Source organism: Python bivittatus, unplaced genomic scaffold, assembly GCF_059951505.1.
Source record: "Python bivittatus isolate LINGU-HERP-01145 unplaced genomic scaffold, Pbiv_v1 ctg000700_np1212, whole genome shotgun sequence".
NCBI lineage: Eukaryota > Metazoa > Chordata > Lepidosauria > Squamata > Pythonidae > Python > Python bivittatus.
The window spans coordinates 68,406,148-68,425,952 of NW_028277098.1; the positions used below are offsets into that span (position 1 = coordinate 68,406,148).

A 19,805-nucleotide genomic window follows, 5' to 3' on the forward strand; every position below is an offset into this window, starting at 1 on the left:
TGGGCTATTAGCTGCCTTGAGCTTAAATGGATGGGTGGATCTGGTATTAGAGAACCAGCCAAGTCCCTCAGCTCCCTATTCACAAAATGTTTAGGGTGTCCCTAGTGGGGTGACACTACAAGCACATACACTATTTCATCCTTTTTTTTTTTTTGGTCAATCTTCATTTTTCCTTTCCCCTCTTTTGTTGCTTTCTTTTGCTCAGTTTCTGCTCTGCTGTATCTCCCTGCACATGTGAGAGGAGACACACTGAGGCAAGAGATGCTCCTAGTGTTTGGTAACTAACTGCACCTTTGTTGTTGTTATTGTTGTTGTTGTTATTGTTGTTGTTATTTTTAAATTCCAAATGTAAACCCAGAACCAAAAGTATTTCTTTATTATATGTATTTCTTACATATTTATATATATTTTATCCTGCCCTTCTTTACACACACACATACACACAGAGAGAGAATTTAATAGAAAGGTTAAACTTAGCTAAAATAAAACAAAAATTAACCAGAGAATTAAAACAGATTTACTTTCCCTAAGATGACAACATACTTTCTCCCTCACATAATGTTCTGAAATAAGTAATTTGGGAGGAACCCACATTCAGTCTTTGTATACTTACTTTGCGTGAAAAATTAAAACTGGGTCTTAACAATAATACCATCAGTTTTCTAGTATATTTTATCTGAGATATCATAAGATAGGGGCAAATTAGATGACTTAATTCACTTCATTAGCAGTGAATTGAATGGTTGTTAAATAAATAAATGATGCGGTGCTCCAATACAGATTGGGACCCTAATACGGACTAGACATCAGAAGGAGTCTGATAGTACATTTTCTAACTAACAAACTTGAGTTCTAATGTTGAACTTTTTTTTCTCCAAAGTTTGTGCTCTTTGTCCTGCATAAAATCCAGAGGAGCATTGCAGGCAGATCATGGCATATACCACATTAGAGGAAGAGTATGTGGAAGCATTTCTGATCTTGTGCATATACTTTTTGGGGCCTGTGATAGTGCTGTTGGTGTAACTGTGGGGGCAAAGTGCACATCTGGGTTTGTTGCAGGTCTGGTTCCCATATTAGCATCATGGTCTTGGTTTCTTGTTGCTTGGGAGAATCTGCTTCAGCTTGCGTGATTATCTATATACAAGCATGGGCATCTCACCTAATGCCTAGGAAAGTGTAGTACCATTGTCCAATGTGGGTTGTAGCTCAAATGGCCAGAGCTGTGAGCTATAAGTGACAACCTGTCGTGTCATTTTAATAGGTTCTCCCTGGGAATTGATCAGGTTCTCTTGCTTTGTCTATTGATCTCATTGGGTGGGTGGTTCAGTCACCATCAACTGAGCATCTCTGTCAAGTGGGTCAGAAGAAATGTAGTTGCAGCATGGAGCCTGGCTATAGATGATAGATTTAGTAGTGTGTTCCAGGTGGAAGTGCAGCAAAGAAGTGCAGCTTCCAGCTTCCACAAAATAATATCAGATCACTTCAATCCCCCAGAACATTCTACTGCAGATCTCATAGTTGACCTTTTTGGAAAAAATAACAATTTAATAACATGATTGAGTGATTGCTGAACTCACATAGATCAAAAGTTCCAGACTATCTCAGAAGATCTCAACAATGTGTTTTTAACACATTATAATTGTTAATTGGTAAGGTAATATTTCTCATGTGTATCTACATAAACCTGTCTTCCCCTCTCTTCCTCTCCTGTTCCCCCCACTTCATCCCAGTTTAAATTCTACATCAGTTTGTCCACTCTATGCATCTGATGAAGTGAGCTACCAGACTCCTGATTTTTGCCTACCATAGATTAACACAACTCCCGTCCTACAATAATGATGGCTATAAGGGGTCTAACCAGTTCTCCTACATTATAGTTTCAGTCTAGAGAGGCTACCCTTGTATGCTACTTGCTTTGGGAAGAAAGCTTCTATTCATGGAAATGCAAGCTTTTTTCCCAGTACCAATATCCAGAAGGGTGGTACCCAATCCATGTCATAACCACATGAAGAGTGAAGAGTCAAAGCTGTATTTTCCCCCATACACAATTTACAAATTGCAAAAATGATATTTAGTCTGCTAAGTTCCTCAAGCACATCCTAAGAATGTCAAAAAATAATGGTACACATCCCTCGTGTTCCTCATAAACATATTGCATATACTTCTGACTGTTAAATACCCAATTCAATTAGAAATAAAATAAAGCTTCCATTTCCAAAAGCCTGATTTTCACATCAGCATCAGCTCTTGTTTATTGCATGTTATCTGAAAGTATAAGTCTTTAGGAGCTATGTTGATTTAACTTCTTTTCTTTTCTTTTCTTTCTTTCTTTTTTTCCTGTGTTCAGTTCAATATATTGATAGTAGGGCCTCGTTTTCTTCATTATGTTTGGAGTCTTTGTTTTTCAGAAGTTTTTGTAACTATTAATATTTTAATACATTGGCTTGAACATTTTCTCCACAAAATGCAGAGCACTATTTTCATTATAATTACTATTGCAAAATAATTCTCACTCCTGTCAGCTCTACAATTAATATTTTATAATCAGTTGCTTGGTAAATCTTTTCCATTATAATCTACTAACAGGGGGATGTTGCGTAAGTCAAAGAAGGATATGAAATAGCCTGAAGCCCCAAGGGGTGCAGTTAACGTTTCCTCTCTAATTGCTCCATGTCACAGAAGAATGACGACTTCTGGCATTTTCTTTCCTTCAGCAGAACAAAATTAGGAACTAAAATACTTCTAAGTGTTGCTCCATCACAACTGATTGATTCCCATCAAATCTGTTTAATGTGAAGTCAGTCTCCCAGCCCAGAACTGCAAGTCTTTGATTGCTTTCTCATTTGGGAGGATGGATAATGTTAATAGTAACTGTCACTTCTCTTTTTTCCTGGTTGCTTGGACTTCAAAGGCCCAATGGCAATATTAACTCAGACCTGTTTCACATTTTATATGGCAACTGTGTTTCTCACTGCTGCACTAGTCTTCCAGTAGTGTTTCCCACAGCAAATGCATGTAGTATGTGTGGTAATAATAGTGGTACATTGCTAATCATGTCATATGCAGAGTTGGGAGGGAGAAAAAGATTGGGGTACATTTACCTTACGTCTCAGTAGTGTGGGAAAAGTGCCCATCATGAATTATGACATGATTAATAGCGAACCACATAGGGTCAGGAAGAACTCAAGCAACTATGACTGCATTCCACAACAAAACACAATTGTTAGGAAGTTGACATTGGTACAAAATCTAGAAGAAGTACAAGATGCAAGAATCACGTGGAAGAGCTTTGTTATTTGTTTTTCTGGCTCAGTTTAAAGTATTGGTAATAGCTTTGGAAGCCCTAAATGGCTTTGGGCTTGACTTTTTGGTACCTCTTCCTTTATGAATCATTCCAGACATGAAAAACTGCAAGAGAGGTCTTTCTGGAGTCGTCACTGTTGTCAGAGGTTCAATTACATGCATCACAGCAGAGGACTTCCTCCGCTTTATTTCCAGGTCTTGGCATGTGCTCTCTGAAGAACTGTGATTGGCCTTTTCTGTCTCCACCTTTAGAAGAGCAGCCAAGATGCATCTCTTTGGCCAGGCTTTTAACTGTTTATTAATTTTAGGAAATGTTTATCTCTTTTATTGTACACATTAATTACAATCAGTTTCTGTAATAGAAAGGAAGGCTATAAGTTGAATGAATCATCATCATCATCACCCTTAAAGCATGCCCTCACACTCTTAAAGCAAGAACAACAGTAAGAATGTAGAAAAGCAGCTGTGAAAAAAAAATTTTCCCATGTGATTTTGTTCAGATTTTTAAAAGATCTATAAGAAATGTTCTTTCTTATCACATAACATTTACAACTTAGTTTAGTGGAAAATTGAGAAGGTGCTTCCTCAGTCCTGCTCCCAAATTTTAGGATACTTTGCCAAATGAAAATAATCATTTCCCAAATTTGAGGTCACTAGTCTATTTTGATACATTTGTTTGGGGCATGTTCCAACCGGGTGATCAAAATCCTGATGGTTATATTTACAGTCTCTTGATGGGGGAAACTGCAAGAGAATTAATCATCACAACTACTTTTATTCATATTACTCAGAAACAGCTCTTTCTATTAAAATAGAATTTGGTAGCTTTGTGCCCTTCTCCAGTAGACATTGGACAAGATTTGCCAGATCTATTTTGTGTCAGAATTTTCTTTCTCATGGGAAAGGATTCATCCCGTTATCTTTACAACAATAACAAATAATATTTTGACTACAGAGATCATGTGAAAAACACCTGTTATTGTGTGTTGTGTATTGCGCTATTTACTGCCACCTATTGGCGTGTGTATGCTAGTTACTCAGTGGGGGTGGCATAGAGCTATAATACAAGGAGAGGAAAATGTTCAGTCTCTCTGAGTAGTTGTTAGTTGTTTTAGTGTTAGCCACTATGTAGGTTTTATGGGCTACGTAGTTGTACCAAAGTACCAAGTAGCGTACCTCTTCTCTAAGGGTTGTAGCTTGAGATTTTGTTGAGCTTGTGTTGCTAATAAGTCTTGGATGCTACATTAAATGAGAAGATGTGTTTTTCTTTATATTTTGTATGATATTTGCATTTTATGGAATTTTGCATTTTTATCAATAAACACCAGTTAGTATATATTTTCTGACTGGATTTCTTTGGGAAACAAGAAATGGACATTGCATTGTGTTTGCTGCCATGGCTAATATTTTCCTGGAGTTTTTGCTGCGCTCTGCACAAACAGGAGTGTTTGTGATTATCACTCTGCCCGACATTTTGCCTAATCTGTCAATCAATTCTGCCTAAGGGTACCAGCCAACCTAAATCTACAGCTGACAATTTCATTAGATTTAGTTATTCTTATCTGTGGAATAGGAAGATGTTGCAGCATACACATGGTTAACTTAACAATGATTTTCTCAGTAATTCAATTTTCTGCGTTTGCAAGGCAAACCAAACCATAAAAGATGCCAAAACATATTGTTTCACAGTTTGTTTGTTTGTTTAATTAATTAATTTGTCCCCACCCATCTCCCCCCAGTGGGGGACTCTGCAAACCTATTTATAAAGAAATATGGGATTTGCAAACCTATTTATAAAGAAAGCAGGGAAATAAGAAGAACTGCACTTTGTTTATGACTAGAGATGTCAGGTTACTATTCTCTTTAATGTCAAATATGAAGGTCCCGTGATTCCCATGATTTCACCTGCTCTTTTCTTCTACTAGCCTTTTCTCAATTAGCATCCTCCAGAAGTGCTGGACTTAACTTCTATAATCTCCAGACAGTATGATCAAAGGATCGTTGGGTTTATAGGAATTGAAATCTAACTTATCTGAAGGGCATCAGGTAAGAGAAGGATGTGTTAAGCTATAGGTTGATCTTGGAGCCTTAATTGCTATATTAAGCAGGAAAGGAAATTGAGCCTTAGTGTTAGTTTTCCATTGCAGCAATTCTTTCAGTTTACATTTGCCCTGTTTCTTCATTCTGAAGCTATAAATTCCTTACTGGGTCTCCAACACAACTGATCATTGGCCAGCTTGCCACCTTGTCAGAATCGCTAGTGAGAATAAATTCCTTCTCCCTGAGGGGTTGGTTTCTTTATAGGTTTCTCTCTCATTGCTTTTCTTCCCTGTATAATATGGATAAAGAGCCTTTGGCATTATATGCTTGAAAGTTACATTCCTCTTCTAATCGATCAGACAAGCAGAGTAATACCACTATCTGATCTACCATTAATTAAAGAGACAATTATCTTAAGAATCCACAGGCTAACATTCTCCATGATTAGTGAAAGATCATTATCCTGCTCAGATAAGAATTCTAGTTATATTAACAACAATGTATCAAACCCGACTGGAAATATTACACTCATATATTACTGGGCTTGAGAGCACATTTCACTGACTGTTCTTTCTCATCATTAAAGCATATTCATAGAACAAATATTTACTGATTTGTCTGTACACATTGTTGGCTAACCTGCCCTGGAACAATTAAAAGCATGCAAGGGAACTGTATTACAGGCGTCACATGGAATATAATCTAGGGTTCACTGATTTGTATGGAATTGAATGATCTAATTTAAAATTGTTCTAATTAATTGGTTTTGGCAAAAAAAAGGCAAAGACACTTCTCCTTACGAATGGGAGATCGCTACAATAATGTAACACAAGACCTTAAACAGTCCTTCCTTCCCCTCCAAAATAGTAATTTTAGATGCAATGTCAGGAGCATGTTTATTTGCATAGGACTATGTGCATCCTAAACTTCTAGTTAAAGAAAACCCAAGGGTCTGGAAGAAATTAATGAAATATAGGCAGGATTTCCTTGCTCTTAGCAAAAAGGAATCTAATTGCTTTGCTGGATCAGATCAAAGGCCAGTTCTTGAACAATGTGCAATTTTTAATACATGCTGATCCTACCCATCAGGAATGTGACTAAAACAATTGACACAAAATTCAAATAGTCCAACTAATATAAAACTATTTAATTATGAACTTTTAATTGATGTATCAAAGCTTTTTTATGTAGGCTGTTTCATGAAATGAAATGCAATATATCAGACTAAGAGAGACATAAATTGTGTTGCCTCATTTTCCTCCTCTTGTCTTCATTTTCAAAACAGAAAGTATAAACTCACTGATTTCTGAGGGGATTTCTTAGTTGGGGTATGAAGTGTGAGATAAATCATGTAAAAAGGGGGCTGGGGAACCCCCACAGACTGTGGGAAGTCCTTTTGTGTGTGTGCCAAGGCCTATAGTAGCCAGGCAATGACCCAGTCTAATGAAACAATAAACTTAAGAGCAGGGGTCATGATTTTCCAGGTGTTTTTTATTAAGCTAAGGCTTAAGCACCATATTCAGTCTACTTTCAATTTAAATGGTAGGTTAAATGGGGAATTACCACAATTTTGTGTGTGGGAGCAGTTTTATAATTCAGAGAACAATAAAATTCAAGAGATTCACAGAATGTCTCTCTCATTAGGTCCCATAGCTTGCTTGCTTGCTTCCTTCCTTCCTTCCTTCGGTTTGGAGGAGGGTTATCAGAAAGAAATGTTGACAGAAAGATATGTAGCCTTAGTCATGCTCATTAATTTGCATTAAGCAAAGGAGATCTGTAATCTATTAAACTGATTTATGGATAAAATTCTGTCCTTTATGTCCTTTATATGTTACAGTGAAATACATCTAGCAGTCTTTGCTTGGTGTGTTTCTCATTATAATGAAGATCCTCTTTCTCATTACTATTTCTAGTTAGCCCCAAGGAAATTCACTACATTTCCTCCTACTAGTTTTCCTACCCTTGTGAGGGAGAGGCTGAAAATACCATCTCATAGAAGAACAGTTTGAATTATTATTGAATTATTATTAAGATAAAAGTATATGTTAAAAACAGTCTGTTCCTCCTAGAAATGAAAAGAAAAAAGAAAAAAGAAAAAATACAGTTTCTTCTGGAGGTAGAAAGATGTCTATAATCAAATTCACAATGTCAATCAGAGGGCACAGCAATTCAAGGAAAATGCACAGGGATAAAACAAGGATGACTGTGATCAATGCAAGCATTCTATGAATGAAGGATCCAAATGGGAAACTGGACAGCATTGATGATTCTGAGTGAAGATTGGTGGCCGTTACTACTTGCAAACAGACACATATGACAGATAAGATAATCAGGGTGATAAAACTGTCACAATTTTGGAACTGCACATAGTAAACAAAGATACCAACAAATATCATCGTTGGGTCATCATTTCTACAAGGGAAGAAAACATAGCTTCTTTTTAGTTGCAGCAGAGGTTCTCAGATTTTGCAATACTATGACTCTGTGAGGGTTCTTTGTTTTCCTGTAGCAAATCTGTACAAAATGCTTTATTGCAGCCCACGCCTTTCCCAACAACAGATTATTGGTCTCCACCCATCTAGGACTTGCAAGGTGATGTTGCCATGTAAATATGTCTTTGATACTCAGTTCTTTAATACTTAGTTCAAGCAAAAGTCTATAAAATGTATAAAGTCTATATAAATATATAAAGCCTATAAAGTCTGTAAAGTGGCGTACAACCTTTGCCTTTTTCCAAATATACTTGCCCTAGTTGAGATGAGGTGCTGGTTCAGTGTGGTGGTTCCTCTTCTAGTTGCTACTGAGCTCCCAGCAAAGCTCCAAGCTCCAGGCAGGACTCCCACCAAGATATGCTGCTCACCACAGCCTGTGGTCCTGGCAGTTGAATGATAGTTCTCTTGCCTGCTTGTAATAGCTGCCACTCTTCAGACATCGCCTCTGCTTCCCTGTCTTTTCACCTTTCCTCTTACACACACACACCCTCTACACACACTTCCTCCTCCATTCTGTCTTAAGGTTTACTTTTCTAAGCTAAGAGCCTGGGTGGGATGAGGCTGCCTCTGGATGCAGGTCCTTGAAAATGCCAGGCTGTGGCTGGACAGCTGGTCTGTATGCTTGTGAGTAGCCAGGGAACCAAGGGAAATGGGGCGAGAGGCGTTTCTGCCTGGCTGCAGCTTACTTTTCCCAAACACTGATGGCACCCCCAACTTCACTCCCTCACAGACTCCCCAAAATGACAACTGAATTTATGCAGCCCTCCATGTGAATTAAACTAATTATTTCACTGGAGTTAGGGCTGGGATGAAAAATAAATATACCATGTACTTTTAATAATTAAATTTTAATATCAGATAAAACAATGATAGAATGTTACAACTTTATAAAATAAATCGATTTCACTGGAAATAAACAAAAAGAAATTCATTCAAAACCGTTATTAATAGGAAGAATAAGTTTGCTTACTTTTGCATCATTCCTGAAAGAATACTTTCATTTTTTAGATAGCCTTTTTATTTTTTGTTCCACATATATTTTTATCACTGTTTGCTTTTATAGCAGCAATTGCAGAAAACCCTAACTCACAGAACTAATTTGCTGCAAATAAAATTATTATGTTCATTGCTTCTCACTTAATTTTTGGTACTCATTTTGCATACTGATCCAAACTTTAGGGAGAAACATAGCCAGGTATTTTATTTTCAAACAAACTTCAAACAAAACAAATGGCCCGTGTTTTCTCTTGGCTCTTCTTTTTAATTTCAGTATTATGTTGTATGAAATAACCTCTAATAAAAGCTTTACTTGCATCCCAAATCATTCTTAAATCAGTGCCTTTATTTAAATTGTTTTTAAAAAATTCTGCTAATTTCCTTTTCCAGTCCTCCACTATTGCTTCTTGCTATAGCAACATTTCATTTAATCGCCATCTAAAAGAGGTAGATTTCCTTTTATAAACCAAACTCACAGGGTTATAATCAGAAAAAGCCTTTGGTAGAATCTCTTCTTTAGAGATCTTAGTTGCCAAATTCTTTGAAACCCAAATCATATCTATTGTTGAGAAGGATCTATGTCTTTCTGAAAAGTAAGTGTATTCTTTGGAATCACCATTTTTCTGTCTCCATGAATCCACTAGCCCTAAATTGTCCATCAAATCAAAAAAAGTGTTTGGTAATTTACCTTGAGTAATTTTGATATTTTTCTCTGATGTTCTATCTAATTGTGGAATTATCACTTTATTCCAGTCTCTCATCAAACAACAATTTTCATAAGAAAAACTTATCAGTCTCTCCATAAGTCATTTATAGAAGGTCACTTTGTCCTCATTTGGGGCATAAATTCCCAGTACCGTAGTCTTAGCTCCAAGTAATTCAACTTCCACCTCAACAAATCTGAGATGTTGATCAGTCAATTCAAGTTCTGGTTTTAGTTGGGGATTAATATACAAAACGACTCCATTTCTTTCAGTTGTTCACAGAAGTCTTGTGCCTCTGCTGAGAAAAGGAAGCTGGTGAAAAACCTATTCATAATCTTAATAATACTCACTGATCTGAGTTTGACTGCATTGCCTGAGGCAATTCTTTAAAAAAGTTGATTCCTCTCTAAGTTGTTGTGAACTCATCTGGGTCCTAACCCAAAGTCTGAGAACCTCTGAGTTATAGTATGAATGCTTTAGCAACCAATTCTATCAAGAAAATCTAAGTGAGTAACATCTTAAAAACCCTTCACTCTTATTTGTTCCCTTTTTAGCCTTGATTAATCTTATCTTTCTCTCTTTGGAGTTTAAATACTTGTTAATGACCTTTGTTCTTTCTAAACAAGCATCATTAGACAAATAGATTTAACTGTCTGTGACCATATACCATTATATCAGTTACCACATCCAATCACATCCATGGTTCATTTTCATATATGTGCCCACATGAAAATGTTGTTTCAGATAGCAAGTTCTTCTATCAAAAGTATTTCTATGCCTAATATAGAAGATGGCCTTCCAATTGGTGAAACCCAAGCTTTTCCAGAGGACCTTGGAGAACGGCTGCCACTATTGGATTAAATAACTCTTATGTATTTTTTTAATTATAGTTTATTATTTAGGTGGTTTTGTATTATATTATTTGGAGATAGTTGACCTTTTTAGGAGTTCTAATTGTTTCCATACAAGGGCTGAATGAAAAGTAACATCTCCAATATTATAAGTTGCCAACAGAAAAAATACTGATGTGCTAGAAGCTCTGATGTGAAAATACTTACACCTCATGAGCCACCAATTGTGACATTGGATCTCACCGTCTTACTCCATCTCCCATCAGTCTGGACTTGAGTCCTACCTTTTCCCAAAACTTGAAGGAAGGCATTTGTGAATATCTGTTTGACTCAAATGAGGAGGTAGAAAGGACTTTCAGGACCTGGTTGAAAAGACAAAATGAGGAGCTTTTGTGGTAGCTTTAAGAAGCTTGTTCATCATTGGCAGAGTTGTGTAGTGAACAGTGGTAATTATATGGGGAAGTAAATACAGATAACAAGAGAGTTCATTTCAAGGATTATTTTCATGTTTCATATATTAAAATATCCCTCTTTAAACTAAATCTACAAAGGTGGAGACATTATTTTTCATTCAGCCCTCATATGTGTTCTTATTTTTGAAAGCCACCAGGAATCTGAAAGATTTGGCAGTATACAAATTAAATAAATAGGTATAAATAAATAAGGTCAGACAAGGCACACTCTCATATTGCTGCCAAACACCAAACTACAAAGCATGGCACAGAAAGTCAGGCTACACACAAAGTGTGCATGTTCCTGGGAGTCTGATTTAACTGAAGATGTTGTTTCATACAACCTGATCTCCTAATATATGGGAATAATTATATTAACTGGAATTAATTAATTTAATTTAATTTAATTTTAATTAAAATGTAATTTAATTACATTTAAAATTAAATCAAATCTTTGTTCACTCATTTTTGGGAATTCCTGCACCAACTTATTACTCCAAAAGCATATGTAACCCTTAGTCCTGCCCTAGACTTTCTTAAAGTTGGCACACAGGACCTATGGCACTAATGCCTCTAGGTATTCCAGAACTCAGCCTGTGCTGGGTGTTGTCTTCCCACTGTATCTTTCACCAAAAAAAAATATGGAAAGCAATTCAAAATAACTTTTAAAAAGAGCATTTTAAATTGTAGCATTTATAGCTTGGATGCCTTTAAGTAGGACTTAGTAAGAGTTGGGGGGGGGGGGGGAATGCAGACAGAAATCCCCAGACAAAATTTATATTTAGAACAGCAAAATCATTTTGATCTAAGTTACTCTTTGCAGTTGTGAAAAACCTTTTCCACCAGGTAATAGCCATCTGTCCAACAATACCGCATTGGAGATTCTGTTAATCTCTTAGCAGTTTAAACAAAACAAAGCAGACCCAGCTGTAAACTATGAAAAGCCATTCATTAATGCTTGCAAAAATTTTTGTAGGATTTTGGGGAAGAAGGTATACCAATGCAAATAATTACTTGGATTGTTGAATCAATAGCAACAAACTAGATTGTATAACTTTCTAATAAAGTTTCTTGAATCAATCGTTTCTTTAAAAACTATATCTACATGTTCATGGATATTAAAGAGAGGAAACAATAGGAAAAATTAGTAGTAGGTCTCTTCTCCAAGTGAGCATATATAGGAAAGCACCAAGGTGGTGGACTTCCAGGGAAGCAATGGCATACTGAACAACTGCAGCAGAATGAGGAGCCTGTGAAGAGATAGGCTCCTCCAAATTCCTCTCCAGATAAAGGGGAGGACCTGGGATCTCCCACAAGCACTTCATAGGGAGGCTCCCTGCAAGGAGACTGTAAAATAATGGTCTCCAGTAGGTTTTAGAGCTCTGGGAGTTGAGTAAAAGTCAGCTTTGCCCAAGCTGCAGTTCTGAGCTTTCCAACAGACACTGCATTTGTCACTTCCTTTCTTAATCATGTCTGGAAATTGCTTGTTAAATGCTTTTTGGATATTAAGAACTTTCAGAATGACAAATTTTACTACAACAGGTGATTCTCCTTCAATCCTCAGTGAAAGAAGTTTCATGTAAGTTTAAGGGCTTAAAAAAAAATTATTTTGAAATAAAAGCAAAAGGGTGATTAGAACAATGGACTAAGGGGCCAGATGGATTGAAAATAATATTTTGAAATTAATTATAAGAATCCTTCCTGTGGATTATTTAAAATTCTATTAAAATATATATGAAGATTTTGAATCTAAGCATGAGAAATTTTCCTATGGGAAAATATTGTGGATTAGAGAAAAACATGATAAGAGGAGTCTCTGAAGGCTGAACACAAGAGGCAACCAGAAAGAACTAAAGATTATAATTAAAGGAGAAGAGACCCACTAATACAGAATGGAGAAAAAATATTTTCACTTTGGAAGGATTCAAGGATATTTGGGAACAATGAACTCAGAAATTTCTCTTAAGATTGTCTGCTACCATAAAAATGGGTTTAAAAGGAGATAGAAGGGGATATGACTGAGACTGAAGTTGTCTTGGATGTGGATTTAAAAATGACAAGTTACAAGAATGATATGGAAAAAGATGTTACATTGGATTTACAAATGAAACAGACTAATGCCTTAATAACTAAAAGGGACACACAAATAATAAACCAGAAGAATGATTTGGTCAACCTTCTTATCTTGGACTTGCAAAAGAGGTGAGTTAAATTTATAAAGGAGTTCATGAGAAAAGACAAAGAGAAAATGAAAAGAAGTCAACTTTTGGAACATTATTGAAAGGGATTAAATGTCCAAATTTTTAAAGGCAAAAGGAAGGAATATAAAGTTGGCTTATTTGATCAAGGTTAAAATATATATGTTGTGATTTCTAGCAGCTCTTAATGGGTTTTTCTTGACCTGGACTGAATGACGAGGCTTTAAAGATTTGTTTTTAGATAAGAGATAAGACATGGGAAGAAGAGATTTTTTGTTGTATTTTCAGAGAAAGTGATAAGTTATGGTGTTGAAAGGAAAGGAAAAGAATACAAAGTTGGCTTATTTGATTAAGGTTAAAATATAGATGTTGTTATTTCTGGTAACTCTTAATGGACTTTTGCTGATTAGGACTGAATGATGAGGCTTTAAAATTTGTTTATAGGTAAGAGATGAGATATGGGAAGAAGAGACCTTTTGTTATAATATTAGAGAAGGTGATAAGTTCTGAAATTGTTTGAAATTGTCTTGATGAAGGGAGAAGTCATTTCTTTATATATCTCTTTTTTTTTTCCTTTTCCTTTTATTTATTTTTACTAATTACTATTTTATTTTTATTTTCTTTTTTGCTTTATCCACTTTTTCTTTTTTACTTTTATATTTTCCTTAGTTTGTTTTAGTTCTTTATCTTTATATATGCAAATTTTAATAAAAATTATTATTGAAAAAAGGAATGCACCAAGGCAATTGTTAAGATATGAAAACACATGCAAATTGCCAGATAATATTTCAGCGAGTTCACATGATATGATTGCCCCCAACCACAGATTAGCCATAAATGCACCTGGTAATACCTCCCTCTCAAGCATCCATGATTTATTTTCCAGAGACCATGTTGCACAAAACTGATGCAATTATGAAACTAATTATTTGTTTTAATTTTTATATTAATTCCCTCTTAGCTTTATTCAAACTCATAGCAATGACTGAGTCAAGTTCATACAAGGTGCTCACTGGAAATAACCCTCAGCAGAGTGATTTACAAGCATGTCACTTTGTGGGAGGAATCACTGGGCAAGTTTCACAGTTCTCTTATAGAAATACTAATTAAGGTTCCTATCAAGCTTCATCAGTGAGAATCCTGCATTGCTATCCAAAGTCCGACCGACATTATGTAAAATCTACATTAAGGCAATACTTTTATGGCTAATTGAAGGTTTACAAAATAACATTCAAACTTTAAGATTTCCAAAAATGCCTCATTAGGCATGATGAGTAAAGAAAACTGGAAAAATACAGCCTGGAGAAAAATATGGCTGGTTTTGAAGTCAGATCTCAATCTTAGTTTTGGGGAGAAGTCTATATTCTTTCTCTTCTCTCTGAAGTTTCTCAAAGCTTGCTATGAGGCATAGGCAGCCACTATGTGATGGCCAAGAAAACAAAAAAAAACAAAACAAAAGGTGTGTTGCAATGTCATGACCCAAACCCTGCCCTTTTGTACTTGCATCCCATCATCGATCACAGGGCTTGTGTTGTGACATCACAATACATGTTCTTCATTTGCTCCACTCACCCAAGGAAGCTTATGAAAAAGAAATAAATAAATAATTATTTGTCTTCATTTTTGAAAGTAAAATCCTGGGAAGAGAAGATCCAACAACTGTTAGGGATTTTTTTTAAATTTTTTTATTATCCCACCTTTCTTATTTTTATAAATAACTCAAGGTGGCGAACATACCTAATAGTCCTTCCTCCTCCTATTTTCCCCACAGCAACAACCCTGTGAGGTAAGTTGGGCTGAGAGAGTGACTGGCCCAAAGTCACCCAGCTGCATTTCATGCCCAAGGCAGGACTGAACTCACCACCTCCTACTTTCTAGCCTGGTGCCTTAACCACTAGACCAAACCGGCGTTCGTTATTAGTTATTATTAACTCTGATTAGTTAACCTAATAAAAGTAGATATTGAACTCCCCCTCCCCCAGTGTTCTGTCCTTGATAATCTTTTTATCTAATTGGGAGGAACTCACACCTTGATCTTTGAAACATCTGCTGGGCATTACTTGAAATTCATGGCAGTTCTGATATGCTGCAGCCCCTAGTGCAGTATTTCAAAATGCTTCCATTAAATTATCCTTTGAAGACAGCTTGGATGAAACATTTGCTATAGATTATGCTCTCCAATACTCCAGTTGGTGTTTACAAGCAGATGTTTAAAATTCAAAGCCCAAGTCTGTGTTTCAAAGTTATTCTTTCTAGTGGGAGAAAAATCTATCTGAGCAGAAGTTCCTCAGCCAAATGAACTTCTAATGTGGCATCTGTGGTTTTGCTTCAGACTAAAGCTCCTTTGAAAATTCACATGACCTGAAAAAAAGATTTAGAGTGATCTGTGTGCAGATGGCTCTGTTTAACCTGAATGTATTTATTACAACCACATTATGATATGTTCAGGGGACCTTTTCATAGATGCAAATGTTCACCCATATTCCACAAATCCTTCCCAAATTCCCTAGCCAGAGAAAAAAAATCTTGACACACAGAATTTAATAATATAATCAGGCTTAGACTGGGAATCTCATGGGGGATTCAAGTCTTTGAAATTCTTTCCACAAGAAAATAAATAAAGGCTGTCAACTTTCTGCAGCTTCAGAAGGATTGAAGGGATTTGAATGAACAGACTACTAATCTGCTTTCCATGTTTTGATATATAAGAGCTAGTAAGACATAGGCTGGCTTCACACATTGTGCTAAGCCTTGATGTTTGTTTTAATGATGATTTATTGAATAAGTTACAGTAGTTGGATTTGAATATGTACAGTATACAACATGGTTTATAAACTGCAATGGCAGGATTGTGCTAATAATTACACTGTGACGTAATATGGTGTGCAAACCCAATAACTAGACAACAAACCATGTACATTAAAAAAGAAAATCTTAGGCTTCTCTCTTATTCCATTTATTTGAGACTAAGTCCCATCAAACAGAACATAACTTACTTCTCAGTAGACATGATAGAACTGCAGACCTGGAGCGCATTTTTAACTCTGAAGACAAAACCTTTGGGAGACAACTTCACCATTCCCACATTACCCAGACTGGCATTTTTCTTGCTGTTTCTTTATATGTCACACTCTTCATTAGTTAAATACAGTATAATCAGCATTGTGAGGTTCTGAACTTCCTAAGAATCAGGATTGTGCAGAAGGCTGAGCAAGAAAAAGATCAGGGTTCTTTTTATAGAATTCCATTCACAGCAAATAAAACCAAGGATTTCCTAAGCAATTAGTGGTTAAGTCCCCTTGGAAGTAAGTGCCTTTCTAAATGGTTTTGCTAGTGGAAAAAAAAATCAGATTTGATGAACTTGGGGAAGAGACAGCTTACAGCAGGTTTGCAACATATTCTTGACTTATTTGGATGCAAGTAGTATTATTTAGAAGAGCAAAACCTTGGATCAAAGACTTGGGATACAATGGATAAATGTTTCATTCTGACTTTACCCTCATTTAACAGACTAATGACTGTTAAATCAAGGCTATACTGTGACTGTATAATTTATGTAATTATGCAAATGACACAATTGAATGAAATGACACAAATTCAGATTTCACAGATGTTTGGATTTTAGTCACATCCCTTCCTCAAATGGCCCATTAAATTGAGCTTTTACTTGAATGCTCAATACATTGAAAATAAGGATTAAACTGAATGATTCGGTACATCTGTGGATAAGATTTCCTGTGTGCTTGTGTGTACATTTGTGTGGGGGCATGTGTGCATTTCCCCACAGGACAAATAGCAGCCTTGGTGTAATTTATATGAGGAAATTGTTTCTTGCTAATTTTTGTTTATACCAAAGATTCTTTCATGTATTTTCTAGGTCACATACAGTTTCTGATCCAGTGGTGTTTCAAGGACTGGATCTCAAAGTAAAACCTTAGCATCCTGCAGCCAGAGGAAGGCCAGATAATTATCAGAGCACAATAGACATTTGTTACTTGTCATTATGATATTTATTTATTTATTTGAGTAATTATAGCCACCCACTCCAAAAGACTCTGGGTAGTTTACAACATATCAAATATACAATTAAAAGCTAACAGCCCAGACAAGAAACAGCCATAACAGTCAGAAAACATGACAGTGGTTCCACAGGCACACTAACCCCAGACCTGGGAACACAGCCAGGTCTTAAAGGCCTTCTGGAACTCTAAGAGACAGATATGTATCTTTGAGGGTATGCTACTCATAACATCCTTTCTTTTTAGTAAGTAACATTTGACAGGCTGGTTGATGAGATAGTTGTGCTCTTATTTTTACATTAAAACATACTTTTCTTTGCTGCAAGAAAATGGTCAGTATATCCAAGTTGCCTAAAAGGAATCCCCGCCCAAAAAAATTACATCTAAGGTCCAAAATGATCAAGTATGAATACACCATTGGTTTTGTCAGTGCAGTTCAAGTCATAGCACAATAGTGTCTGGAACACCTATTGTTGAATGAACAGTCCGTTTTTATTTCACTCAACTTACCTGAGGACTAAACATGGGGTATTCCTTTCTACCATTCTGAAAATGTAAGGCATGAATCATCGCACCTAAGAATTTATGAAAAGAAATCTGTATAGGTCTAAGCTGTTGAGAATAAATGCTGGGTCTGCAAACTCCTCCTCCTTTAATTTTCAGATTCCTGCTTCATCTCCTGTCTTCAGAGGAAGCTGGACCACCAAGATTGGCAGGGGAAGAGGTAGAGCAATGAGTAAGGATTGTTTATGACTCTGCTTTCTTCCTTCTCCAGCCAGTACCAGTCCTGCCTGCTTCAATGATGGAACATTGAAAATGAACATGGAAGATAAGAGCATGCAGGATTGACTGAAATCCCAGGAAGACAAAGGGGAGCCTCTCTCTGACTTGGACAACACAATTGTGTGTAAGGAAAGAGCACTAAAAGCAAAGGTCTCAAATGATAGGTGAGATACTGGAAGGGCAGAATCATCCAAACAACTGGGCACTAAATTCAGTGGTGAAAGAAAAACAAGTGAATGAATGAAAGGCTGAGAAAAATAATTAGCTGCATCAATGGAAGCTGAAATGGAGAAGAGGCCAAAACCAAGAAATTACAGAGAGAAGCTCTTTTCAGAAATGTTCTATGTAGTGGGTCTCAAAATATGGGTCAATGGAGAAGTGGTTTGTGTGAGAATGAATGGAAGGGAGTGGAGTGGTAGAAGAAGATGAATAAATGGAATGTTCCCTTTCTCTTTATCTCCTCCCATTATCAGCTCTTCTCACTATCTTATGCACCCACCATTGATATCATTTTTCCCAATGTACTCTTGACCTTGTTCTCCTGCCCCTGTTTTATAGTTGTCATGTAATTTTGAAATAAATACATATGATGATAATGATGAAAATGATATGATGGCGACAATAATATCATGCAACTAAGGTTGGCCAATAATGGCTTTCATGGGGCTACTCTCATCAAAGCAGAAAAATAATTTTGAGATCAAATGTTAAACCCCTGGATTGTACTATATTAGCAAGGATAGACTCCACTATTATTACAGTGTCTGCAGAACTTTATATTTTTAATCAGCTCTGAAAAATCACTGCCTAAAACAAAAGAGAACCTTTTTAAAAAGGGACATTGAAAAATGTCAGCAAAAAAAAAAAAAAAAAGGTGAGGAAATACAGGTATGTCTTGTGAAATAAATTGAGAAATAGCAGAAGATGAGAAGATCTCATTTATCTCTCATGCATCTTCTCTCAGTCGTTGAGCAATAACACTGCATTCAAAGAGCTGCTCTAAAACTCTGGAATTCATAAGAAAATAACATTAGCCCTGATATATCAGACCAAAGGCTTATCTAGGTCAGCATTTAGAGTCATATAATGGCCAACCTGATGCCTCTAGGAAACATATAAACAGGAGAACCATGATGGCACCTTTGTTCTTATATTGCCCAGTATCTGTATCAAGAAGCATGCATGATCTCTCCAGTACTGGAGATATTAAAGGGTTAGCATGATGACTTGTTCTTTAAAGTCTTAGCCTTCTTCATAACATCAAACAGAAAAAAAGGCCAGAGATTAAGTATGCACTCTTCTGACTCCTCCAACACACTATCAGTGGCAGTGATTGATAGGAGAAATCAATATAACTCACTGATGCCAAAGTTCTACATATGTGGTCATATCTAGATTCAAAACCTACTACAGTTTCTGATTTGTTGCTCCTTAAGAAGGTATTAGGCTGCTAAGATCTAGATGTTAATAAAGAATAAGATTATTTAAATATTATGTTAGCCATATCTCCCAACATATGGCTTCTTTAGTAGCAACATTATAGTTACAGAACAACGACTTGAAAGCTATGGCAACTGCTTGCAAAGGGGGATTCCCTCATTTAATATGGTGAATATTCTGTATGAATTTGGTAAAAGACAACTTGTTTATTTTGTATCTTGCTCTGTGTAAAACCTATGTATTGGCCTATAGCTACCCATATAATAAATAAATTTGAAAGGCACCACTCAGGCTATTGAGTCAGGGCAGGAATCCAGATTAAAGCATTCCTGATGGATGAATTCAAATAGGACTAGCTTCTGTTTGAACACAGCCACTGAAGGGGAGCCAATAACTTCTTGAGTAACTGGTAATTACTGAACTGTTCTTAAGGTTGGGAAGTTTTTTTTCTGTAACATTTAGTCACTCCTTAGTTTTCTCCTCTCAGGGCTAAAAAATGTTCACTGCCTTCATTCTCTCTTGAAAGG

The 19,805-nt window shown here is 36.2% G+C and overlaps 1 long non-coding RNA gene across 1 annotated transcript in view; it reads right to left on the reverse strand.

Moving 5' to 3' along the window:
• Nucleotides 1-19,805, reverse strand: part of LOC148214238 (uncharacterized) — a 98,363-nt gene that overhangs the window by 33,822 nt on the left and 44,736 nt on the right. The window contains exon 2 of the long non-coding RNA XR_015793474.1: nt 10,594-10,748. This is a non-coding gene — a long non-coding RNA (uncharacterized LOC148214238). The remainder of the gene's footprint in view (nt 1-10,593; nt 10,749-19,805) is intronic.